General features: G+C 46.1%; 1 protein-coding gene and 1 pseudogene across 1 annotated transcript in view; one reads left to right on the top strand and one right to left on the bottom strand.

Moving 5' to 3' along the window:
• The window catches only part of LOC126930354 (IQ motif and SEC7 domain-containing protein 3-like), a 20,772-nt pseudogene extending 10,878 nt beyond the window's left edge, over window positions 1–9,894 (top strand).
• FKBP4 (FKBP prolyl isomerase 4) overlaps window positions 1–12,108 on the bottom strand; it is an 80,905-nt gene that overhangs the window by 50,794 nt on the left and 18,003 nt on the right. The window lies entirely within an intron of this gene.

The following is a 12,108-nucleotide window of genomic DNA, read 5'->3' as shown; positions in this document are numbered from 1 at the left end:
CACTTCCTGGGGGCCACAGGGCACAGGACATGCTGGTCCATCCTCAGCGCAAACAATACTGGCACTAGAACTGCCCTTAGCCTTTAGCTGCAACACAGAGGACAAAGCCCAGGAGCTGGAACGTGGGCTATGCTTTCCTTCACCAAGCTGAAGCTTGGCTCATTGTGTTGCCTGTACCATCTGCAGTGGGCAGAGGGAAGCGACGCTTCATGAGCACTGATTGTGTGCTGGGCACTGTGCTGGGTGCTCTGCATGTAGTTTGCTATGTGGAGAGATGTATCTGTGGGACAAGGAAATTCCCTGGGGTCTTCTCCCTCAGCTCCTCTAAACATCCCTCTCCCCTTATGTCACAGAGAACAAAGCTTCACATGAAAATGCCCTTAGAGGGCGGGGATTTAATTGACCCTGAGATGCTAAAGATGGACATGGGGCCCTCCTTAAGCAGAGGCTTCATGAGGCCAGAGGGGAGAAAGGTGTGTGGGGGCTCAGCACATCCTCAAATTTGGCTAATTAAACCTGGAATTGATTGAGACATGTCTCAGTCACTCTTCTTAACAAGGTCAACTGAGGCACAAGCACCAAAGTCCACCTTTTGTGCCCACTTTTAAATAACAAAGGAAATTACAAAATATTTTGCAGTGAATGAAAATGAAAACAAAACTTGTGAGCTACAGCTAAAGCAGTGCCTGGTGGGAACTTTATAGCTCTTAGTGTTTAAATTAATAAAGAAGAAAATTAATACTAAATTAATACTCTAAGCTTCCACCTTAGGAAGCTAGTAAAAGAGAAGCAAATGGGAACAAAACTGGGTAGAAGAAAGGAAGCAGTTAAGAGTAGAAATCAATGATATAGAAAATGCACAAACAAGGAGAAAAATGACACCAAAAAGTGGTTCTTTGAAAATATCATAAAGAGGGATAAATCTCTAGCCACACGGATTTTTAAAAAATATACAAATTACTGGCTGGGTGCAGTGGCTCACACCTGTAATCCCAGCACTCTGGGAGGCCGAGGTGGGTAGATCACCTGAGGTTGGGAGTTTGAGACCAGCCTGACCAACATAGAGACACCCTGTCTCTACTAAAAATACAAAATTAGCTGGGTGTGGTGGCACATGCCTGTAATCCCAGCTACTCGGGAGGCTCAGGCAGGAGAATCGCTTGAACCCAAGAGGCGGAGGTTGCGGTGAGCCGAGATGGTGCCATTGCTCTCCAGCCTGGGCAACAAGAGCAAAAACTCTGTCTCAAAAAAAAAAATGTGTATCTATCTATCTATCTATCTATCTATCTATCTATCTATCTATCTATCTATCTATCTATCTATCTATCTATCTATCTATCTATCTATCTATCTATCTATCTTACAGATTACCAATATCAAGAATGAAAGAGAGGACTCACGACACAGCCTATAGACATTAAAAGGTTAATTGGAAGGTGTTAGGAACTGCTTCATGCCAACAAGTTTGACAATGCAGATGAAATGGATACATTTCTTGAAAGACACTGTGTTAGTTTCCATTTGCAGCTATAATAAATTACCAAAAACACAGTGACCCAAAAACTACACAGATTTAGTATCTTACAGTTTCAGAAGCCAGGAGTCTAAACTGGGCTTCCTCTGGCTGAAATCGAGGTATTGACAGCACTGTGCTCCTTCTGCAGGCTCCAGGGGGGGGATCTGTCTCCATCCTTTCCCAGCATCCTCCAGCTGCCAGCATATTCCGTGGCTTCTGGCTCGCAGCAGCAATCACATCACTCTGACCTCTGCTTCTCTGGTCACGTCCCCTCTCTGGCTTGGTTTTTTAAAAAATTTTTTACTTCCATAGGTTTTGGGGGAACAGGTGGTATTTGGTTACATGAGTAAGTTCTGTAGTGGTGATTTGTGAGATTTTGATGCACCCATCACCCAAGCAGTATACACTGAACCCAATTTGTAGTCTCTTACCCCTCACCCCCTTCCCATCCTTTCCCCATGAACCTCTACAGTCCATTTTATCCTTCTTATGCCTTTGCATCCTCCTAACTTAGCTCCCACTTATGAGTGAGAACATACGATACTTGTTTTTCCATTCCTGAGTTACTTCACTTAGAATAATAGTATCCAATCCCATCCATTTGCTGTGGATGCCATTCATTCCTTTTTATGGCTGACTAGTATTCCATCATACATATACCACAGTTTTTTTATCCACTCATTGATGGGCATTTGGGCTGCCTCCACATTTTTGCAATTGTGAATTGTGCTGCTATAAACATGCATGTGCAAGTATATTTTTCATGTCATGACTTATTTTCCCCTGGGTATATATCCATTAGTGGGATTGCTGGATCAAATGGCAGTTCTACTGTTAGTTCTTTAAGGAATCTCCACACGGCTTTCCATCATGGTTGTACTACTTTACATTCCCACCAGCAGCTAGAAATGTTCCCTTTTCACTGCATCCATGCCAACATCTATTACTTTTTGATTTTTTGATAATGGCCATTCTTGTAGGAGTAAGGTGATATCACATTGTGGTTTTGATTTGCATTTCCCTGATCGTTAGTGACGTTGTGCTTGTTCTCATGTTTGTTAGCCATTTGTGTATCTTCTTTTGAGAATTGTCTATTCATGTCCTTAGCTCAGTTTTTGATGGGATTGTTTGCTTTTTTCTTGCTAATTTGTTTGAATTCCTTGTAGATTCTGCATATCAGTCCTTCGTTGGAGATATAGATGGTGAAGATTTTCTCTCACTCTGGGTGGTCTTTTTACTCTGCTGATTGTTCTTTCGCCATGCAAAAGTTCTATAATTTGAGTAAGTCCCACCCATTTATCTTTATTTTTGTTGCATTTGCTTTTGGGTTCTTGGTCACGAAGTCTTTGCCTAAGCCGATGTCTAGGGGGTTTTTCCAGTGTTATCTTCTAGAATTTTTATTTTTTCAGGTCTTAGATTTAAGTCCTTGATCCATCTTGAGTGGATTTTTGTGTAAGTTGAGAGATGAGGATCCAGTTTTATTCTACGTGTGGCTTGCCAATGATCCCAGCACCATTTGTTGAATAGGGCCCTGTCTCCCTCTTACAAAGACTTGTGATTACATTGGATCCACCCATATAATCCAGGATGAACTTCTGATCTACAGACCCTTACTTTAATAACATTTTTAAAAGTCCCTTTTGTCATGTACAGTAACACATTTACAGGTTCAGGGGATGAAGATACGGGCCTCCTTGGGAGGCCATTCTGCCTACCAGAGATGCAAATACCAAAATGGATGGACAAAGAAATAGAATACCTGAATAGTCCTGTATCTATTAAAAAACCTGAATGTGTAGTTTAAAAATCTTCCCACAAAGAGACCTCTAGGCAGATATGGCTTCATTCTGTCAAGCACTTAAGAAAGAAATGAACCTTAACTCTTCACACTGAACACAAAAATTAACCTGGAGTGGATCATAGACCTAAACTTGAAAGCAAAAACTATAAAACCTCCAGCAAAAAACCAAAAGAGAGCATGCTTATAACTCTGAATAGGCAAAGAATTTTTGGAACGACACAAAAAGCATGAACCATAGAAGAAAAGTCAGTATATTTTCCATCAAAATAAAAATCTTTGCTCTTCCACAGATATTAAGACAATGAAAAGGAAAACTACAGGCTGGGAGGAAATATTCGCCATACATACATCTGACAAAGACTGCTTTCCAGAAGGAAGTCTTATGATATAGTTTAAATATTTGGCCCCGCCCAACTTTCATTTGAATTGTAATCCCCAGGGTTGGAGGTGGGGCCTGATAGAAGGTGTTTTGGTCTTGGGGGTGGCTCCCTCATGGCTTGGTGGTGTCCTCAGGATGGTGATGAGGTCCTGTGAGATCTGGTTGTTGAAATGTGTGTGGCACCTCCCCCCTCACTCTCTCTTGCTCCTGCTTTTGCCATTTGATGTGCCTGCTACCATTTTGCCTTCCGCCATGAATAAAAGTTCTGTGAGGCCTTTTCAGAAGGTAAGCAGATGCTGGCACCATGCTTCCTGTACAGGCTGCAGAACCTTGAGCCAATTAAACCCCTTTTGTTTATAAATTGCCCAATCTCAGGTATTTCTCTACAGCAATGCGAGAATGTCCTAACACATCTTACAACTCAAAAATAAGAAGGCAGACAATTCAATAGAAACAGTGAGTGAAAGAGATACACAAATAAACAATAAAACACATGTGAAGATACTCAATAGCGTTAGTCACCAGGAAAAGACTTATTAAAACCATATTGATATGCAACTACTCACCCACTCAAATGGATTAAATTAAAAAGGGATGAAAATACCAAATGTTAGCAAGAATGTGAAATACCTCAACCTGTCATATGTTGCCGGCAAGAATTAAAAATAGTACCATCGGCCGGGCGCGGTGGCTCACTCCTGAAATCCCAGCACTTTGGGAGCCAGGCGGATAACCAGAGGTCAGGAGTTCAAGACGGGCCTGGCCAACATGGTGAAACCCCATCTCTACTAAAAATACAAAAATTATCTGGGCTTGGCGGCAGGCACCTGTAATCCCTGCTACTTGGAAGGCTGGGGCAGGAGAATCACTTGAACCCAGGAGATGGAGGTTGCAGTGAGCCGAGATCATGCCACTGCATTCCAGCTTGGGTGACAGAGCAAGACTCTGTCTGGAAAACAAAACAAAACAAAACAAAACAAAACAAAACAAAAAAACATCACTTTGCAAAACAGTTTGGCAGTTTCTTATCCAGTTAAATACATATTTTTATGTAATCTGGCAATTTCATTTCTATAATTTTAGTCTTGATAAAACATATGAAACATGTTCACACAAGGACTTGTCCATTAATAATCACAGCCAAGGCTGGGCATGGTGGCTCATACCTGTAATCCCAGCACTTTGGGAGTCCAAGGCAGGTGGATCACTTGAGGTCAGGAGATCGAGACCAGCTGGCCAACATGGCGAAACCCCATCTCTACTCAAAATACAAAAATTTTATGATGTTTCCCTTCCTGTGTCCAAATTGAATTTGTTCAATTCCCATATGTGAGTGAGAACATGCGCTGTTTTTTTTTTTTTTTTGTCCTTGCGATAGTTTGCTGAGAATGATGGTTTCCAGCTTCATCCATATCCCTACAAAGGACACGAACTTATCCTTTTTTATGGCTGCATAGTATTCCATCGTGTATATGTGCCACATTTTCTTAATCCAGTCTATCATTGATGGGCATTTGGGTTGGTTCCAAGTGTTTGCTATTGTGAATAGTGCCACAATAAACATACGTGTGCATGTGTCTTTATAGCAACATGATTTATAATCCTTTGGCTACATACCTAAACAATAATTTCTTATCTATGCCTGGTGGAGATCCTAGTACATTACTTTGCATATATGCATCTGGCAGGTACTTTACATAAAATTATTATAGGAATGAATGATTTGGTTGATGCTGATTAGTATCTCTGAGCTTTTGCTCATGCTGCCCTTCCTTTCTGGAAAACTCTTCTCACTTTAAGAGTCACTTCCTCCTGTAGTTCATTAATGTTTGTCAAATAGAATGATCTATTCCGAAGTTTCTGGAAGAATTAGCCCTTGCTACAGAGGGCCTGGTTTATTTAGTTTGTGTTCCTAGTAGAAACAGCCAAGACTGTCCTGAGGTCTCACTCCCAGAGAAAACGCAGCATGAACAGCATTCCCATTCCAAGTTTCATCATGAAACATGGCTGAAGGAAGGAGTAGGACCAGATGCTCTTTAAGGTCCCTTAGAGCCCCAGGATCATTGTGTTCCGGGGAATTCCCCGGCAGAATAGATGGCTGCGAGCAAGAGGCGAGTGTGGGCTCTCCTCATCAGGTCTCTAGATGGATTCCAGCTTCTGGAAGGCTAGGACCTGGGAAAATAATTTGCGCCCCTTCAGGACCCCACGCCTTCCTCTCCTCCAGCTCATTTCTCTCTTTCTTTGCCCCTACCTTCCCCTTTTCTTCTTCTTCTCTGCCAGCTTCTCCCCTTCTCTTCCTTTCTTTTCTGCTTCTCTTCTCCTACCGGTCCCACCGCACCTTCCCAGTATCACCACTTCCCCTTCGCCTACTTTCCCGTCTTGTCAGTCAGGTTCACCGCCCTTCTCTGGTCGCCTGCGTAATCTTGCTTCCCTCCCACGCCCCGACACAGGCTCCCTCTTGCTGGCCTCCTCCCTCTCCTCTCAGCCCACTGGGAACCAGAGTCTCCTCCGGACGCCAAGAGACAGGAAAGGGGTGCTCTGGGCCGCGGCCTCACCCGTGGTGAGTGTGTGACGATCGGGGTGGCGGTGTCGCCGCGCTGGTGGCGGGAGGGAGGCTGGGCCCGTGGGAGAGGACCGCTGGGCTGATGGGTTCCCGCGCCCTCGCGCTCCCAGCTGCCAGCCCAGGGGCAGGTAGGGCGCAGGCGGCGGTGAGTGGCATCGAGAGCCTGCTGGAGAACCCGGTGCGCGCCGTGCTCTACCTCAAGGGTTCTGGGCCATCCATCGTGCAGAACCAGCAGAGCCTCGTCCACGTCCAGCGCCAGCGCCTCGACGAGCAGGAGCGGCGGCTGGACGAGCTGAGCGCTGAGAACCGCAGCCTCTGGGAGCACCAGCAGCAGCTGCAAGCCCACCCTTGTGTCCGCCATCGTCGTTCCCGGTACTGGCCTTCTGGGCCGCTGCTCTCGCCATTACCACTGGCGGCCGGGAACCTCCAGGACCAGGGACAGCGCTCAGCCGCCGCGCCACACCCCGCGCCCGAGCAGATGCCGCTTCAGCACCACGGACAGCTCCTGGCGCAGCCCAGCCTCCTGGCTGCCGGGCTCACACAGCCCAATCGCCCCACCAGCTCCCGGGACACTTGGGGCCGCTACATACAAGGAGAAGGAGGGTCTACCGAGTTGCTGCGCAGCTCCCGGAGTCCTTCAGTACAAATCCCCCGCGCGCTCGGCAAGGGCGTCCTGAGCAGGAGACCTGAGTGAGCGGGGAGGAGTAGATGGACACTGCTGTGGTGGGAGCAAGGGAAGAAAGTGCGTGTGAGAGGGAGACGGGGAAATAGAGTGCGCAGGAGTCTAAAGGACCGGGTGATGTGGCGTGAAGGGGTGAGAAGATGCTTGGGAACAAAACCGTGACAGGAGATTTGGGGATGAGGAAGGAATGATATCCGTGCTTCAGAAAGTTTTGGAGAACGTTGGAGCAAAAAAGGAGTCAGCAGACCATCGGTAGGGGCAAAGGAGGAAATAAATGGGTCTAAGCAACTGGGGACGTTGAGAACTGGCAGATTTAAAGGGGACTAGACTGGCAGGAAGTTTGAGTGAAGATTAAACTGAAGAAAAGAGAACCATCGAAATATATATTTTTTTAAGTTAGGAAAAATTTGGAAGGGAGTTTGGGTAGCAAAAGTATTTGAATGGAGAGTGAGATGTGAAAATATGGAGACTGGGAAAAAGGCATGTGTAGAGCTTTAACAGGGCTGGGGCCCAGGAAGAGTAGGACTTAGGTAGAAGGGAATTCAGGAGACAGAGGACATAGCTGAAAAGCAGGAGTGATGTGGGAAAGCAGGCGAACTGGAGGCAGAGGAAGAGAAAGTGTAGCTCTTTACCTGCTGCAGTGGGAGTCACAGCCAGGAGTGGCTCATTAGGGGAAGATTTCTCTGCTCTGACTGGAGGGGGCACCGTTCTTCTGAATTCCCGCAGAGCTGAAGACCAGCAAAGAAACATCCAGTCAGACTATTGGAGGACTCAGGTATAGCTTGAGGACTTGGTGTGGTTATAGCTTTTTCCTCCGACTCAAGAAGGATTTCCATGCAAGGTCGTTGGCCATCATGGAAAGGGAATGATGATACGGGGAACAGTTGGCAGATGGAATTGGCATTTGGATGTCCTGTTTAAATCTTCCTGTTAAGGCCAGCAACTGCAAACCTGATTTCCTCTTGGTTATTTGCTGATCACTGAAATCTCATCTTGGGTCCTGAGAAAAATGTTAACTTCTCAGGACGTAGGGCCTCAAGCGCTTTCTTCATTCATGAGGTCCATGAACTAGGTATATGGGAAGAAGACATGAAAGGGGCTGGAATGCTCTCCCTTTGTACTGGAAGGCTGTGGCTATGTCAGCTTTATTTCTCTGGTTAGACAGGTCATGGGGAACAAAAGGGAAGAACAGCTGGAGGAAATCATACCTGGTCAGCACCCAGCCTTGACAATGGTGATGCTAAAGGGGATGGGGAGGGGGAGAGCAGAGCTGGGAATCTCATCTTCATTTAGTTTCATGTGTGCTTTAAGTCTGGGGATACTCGTCAATATTTCCTGTATTCCATAAAAGCTAATTTTCTTCTTGCATCTGCTGTAGAGTTACAGAAGTTGGGTTAGGGCATGTTAGCTCACAGAGTAGGTTGACCAGAAGCATGGAATCTGAGAGGTGATGATCTAACATGATCTGGCTTGGCAGACCTACAACATTCTATTCGGGCCCCCCAAAATATTCTGTTTTCTACCCCAACTTCCTCAATGGCCCATTTGCGCTTCCCTCAGTCTCACATTTTTGTTTGGTTTCGGTTTTGGTGGTGGTAGTTTTGTTTACTTGTCTGGCAAAACAGAAACACAATTTTCCCTCAATGCTGAAGTCTCATCAAAAAGGAACATTTGGAGGGGTACAGTGGCCCACACCTGTAATCCCAGCACTTTGGGAGGTTGAGACGGGTAGATCACCTGAGGTCAGGAGTTCCAGACCAGCCTGGCCAATATGGTGAAAACCTGTCTCTACTAACAATAAAAAATAAAATTTTATTTGCAGGCAAGATGGCCAAGTAGGAAGAGCTCTGGTCTGCAGCTTCCAAAGAGATCAATGCAGAAGGCCGTGATTTCTGCATTTCCAGCTGAGGTACCCAGCTCATCTCATTGGGACTGGTTAGACAGTGGGTGCTGCCAGCAGAGGGTGAGCTGAAGCATGGTGGGGTGTTGCCTCATCTGGGAAGCTCAAGGGGTCAGAGAACTCCCTCCTCTAGCCAAGGGAAGCTGTGAGGGATTGCGTCTTGAGAAACGGTGTACTCCAGCCCAGATACTACGCCGTTCCCACAGTCTTCACAACGCGCAGACCAGAAGATTCCCTCAGGTGCTTACACCACAGCTGGGTTTCAAGCACACGCAGACCAGAAGATTCCCTCAGGTGCTTACACCACCAGGGCCCTGGGTTTCAAGCACAAAACTGGGTGACCATTTGGGCAGAGACCGAGTCAGCTGCAGGAGCTGTTTTTCATACCCCAGTGGCATCTGGAATGCAAGTGAGACAGAACTGTTTACTTCACTGGAAAGGGGGCCGAAGCCAGGGAGCCAAGTGGTCTAGCTCAGCAGATCCCACCCCCATGGAGCCCAGCAAGCTAAGATCCACTGGCTTGAAATTCTCACTGCCAGCACAGCAGTCTGAAATCGAGCTGGGATGCTCGAGCTTGGTGGGGGAGGGGTGCTTACAGCACCAGGGCCCTGGGTTTCAAGACGTTTCACAGGGAGACCCCCTAGATACTCACATCTTTACCCACAGTCATAAAGATGTTTCATAAGGAGACAAAATCTAGAAGAAATAGATAAATTCCTGGACACATACACCCTCCCAAGACTAAACCAGGAAGAAGTCGAATTCCTTCTGAAATTCTGAATAACAAGTTCTGAAATTGAGGCAGTAATTAATAGTCTACTAACCAAAAAAAGCCCAGGACCAGATGGATTCACAGCCAAATTCTACTAGAGGTACAAAGAGGAGCTGGTACCATTCCTTCTGAAATTATTCCAAACAATAGAAAAAGAGGGACTCCTCCCTAACTCATTTCATGAGGCCAGCAACATCCTGATAACAAAACCTGGCAGAGACACAACAAAAAAGGAAAATTTCAGGCCAATATCCCTGATGAACATCGATGCAAAAATCCTCAATAAACATGTAAACCTTTGTAACAAATTTGCAAATTTGCACATGAATCCCATAACTTAAAAGTATAATAATACTGGCAAACCAAATCCAGCAGCACATCAAAAAGCTTATCCACCAGGATCAGGTCGGCTTCATTCCTGGGATGCAAGGCTAGTTCAACATACACAAATCAATAAATGTAAGCCATCACATAAAGAGAACCAATGACAAAAACCACATGATTATCTCAATCGATGCAGAAAAGGCCTTCGATAAAATTCAATATCCCTTCATGCTAAAAACTCTCAGTAATCTAGGTATTGGTGGGATATATCTCAAAATAATAAGAGCTATTTATGACAAACCCACAGCCAATATCATACTGAATGGGCAAAAACTGGAAACATTCCCTCTGAAAACTGGCACAAGACAAGGATACCCTCTCTCAACACTCCTATTCAACATAGTATTGGAAGTTCTGGCCAGAGCAATCAGGCAAGAGAAAGAAATAAAGGGTATTCTTTTAATAGGATCCTTCATGGATCAAGAGTCCCACATTTTGATGAAGTCCATGTTATAAGTTTTTCCACCATGAATTGTTATTTTGGCGTCGTGTCTAAGAACTAGATGTTGAATATTAGGAGGAGAGGAAGTCAAATTGTCTCTGTTTGCAGATGATATGATTGTGCCACTGCATGGGCGACAGAGTGAGACTCCGTCTCAAAAAAAAAAAAAAAATCTGTGACCCTTTGGAAATAATTTTGGTATTAAGTAGGAATTTATTTAGAAAACTCCATCATCTCAGCCCAGAAACTTCTGGCTTTCCTGGAAGTGACACCTACAATATTCAAGACGGAGAAAAACATCAGGAACTGCCAACACTTTTCCGCTTTCCTCAGTAAGTAATGCATTAAACATGCACACACACACGCACACATCTGCACACACGCACACATCTGCACACACGCACACATCTGCACACACACACGCACACATCTGCACACACATACACACATGTACATATCTGCACACATGCACACACGTGCACATCTACACACACGCAGACAGGTACACATCTGCACACACACACACAGAGTGAATACCCTCACACCCCGCCAGTAGGCTGACGTGGCTGGGACAACACCCCCCAGGATGGAACGTGTGCTCTTCTCACCTTCCCAAATCCTTGAGATGTCAGCGGCTCCACCACACGGATCACTGTGGGTGGGTGAGCTGAATACGTCCTTCCATGAACTGGGAAGAGACCCAGAGGGAGTCACATCTGCACACACATACACACATGTACATATCTGCACACATGCACACCACGTGCACATCTACACACACGCAGACAGGTACACATCTGCTCACACACGAAATAAACACACGCACACTTGGACATGGCTATCTGCACTTCCACATTTTCAGATACACACATGTACATATCTGCACACATGCACACACGTCTTGCACATCCTACACACACGCAGACAGGTACACTGATCAGATGCAAGGGCACTGAGAGATGTCTCCCCCTCACACTGCGCTTCACATCTGCCCTTCGACCTGCACACACATACACACGTACATATCTGCACACATGCACACACGTCTCCTTGCACATCTACACACACGCAGACAGGTACCACCGGCCACATCTGCATGCACCCAGTGACACGGAGGAACCCCTCGTGCACACAGTTGCACACTGGTAGGACAGCCTGGACACACTGGAGGCTGAGAAGTGGCCACCCATAGGGACATCCACACCCTGCACACATGCACACACAGGTTTGGGGAATTGCCACCCCACTCTACAGCTCCCCACCAGACAGGTACACATCTGACACAGGCACTCTGGGATCAAACGTGTTGAGAAAGCGGAAAGAATCCTAGGCACACATTCTGCTAAACACAATTTAGAGACACAAAAGGAAACTTCATGTACATATTGACTGTATTTCACTGACAGAAAAGTAGAAGGCTTGTGCACACACGCCCCGTTTTGCTGATGGGGACACGAAGGCACAGGGCAGTTGATTGATTTGTGAAGAGTCGCTGGTTGGGACTCTTTCCATGCTTTTCCTTACTCACTGGATTCTTCTTTCTATGCTGGGGAAAAGGAGGCGCTTCTGCTACTCTTCCCATCCAGTTCCTGAGCAGAAAGCACTGGACCCCAGGAAGCTGCATGCTGTGCTGGCCTGGCTGCCACTCTCCCCACAGCCCCACAGTGGG

This window comes from Macaca thibetana, chromosome 11, assembly GCF_024542745.1.
Source record: "Macaca thibetana thibetana isolate TM-01 chromosome 11, ASM2454274v1, whole genome shotgun sequence".
NCBI classification, from domain to species: Eukaryota; Metazoa; Chordata; class Mammalia; order Primates; family Cercopithecidae; genus Macaca; species Macaca thibetana.
The sequence above is the reverse complement of the archived record's forward strand: the minus strand, read 5'-3'. Positions and strand labels throughout refer to the sequence as shown.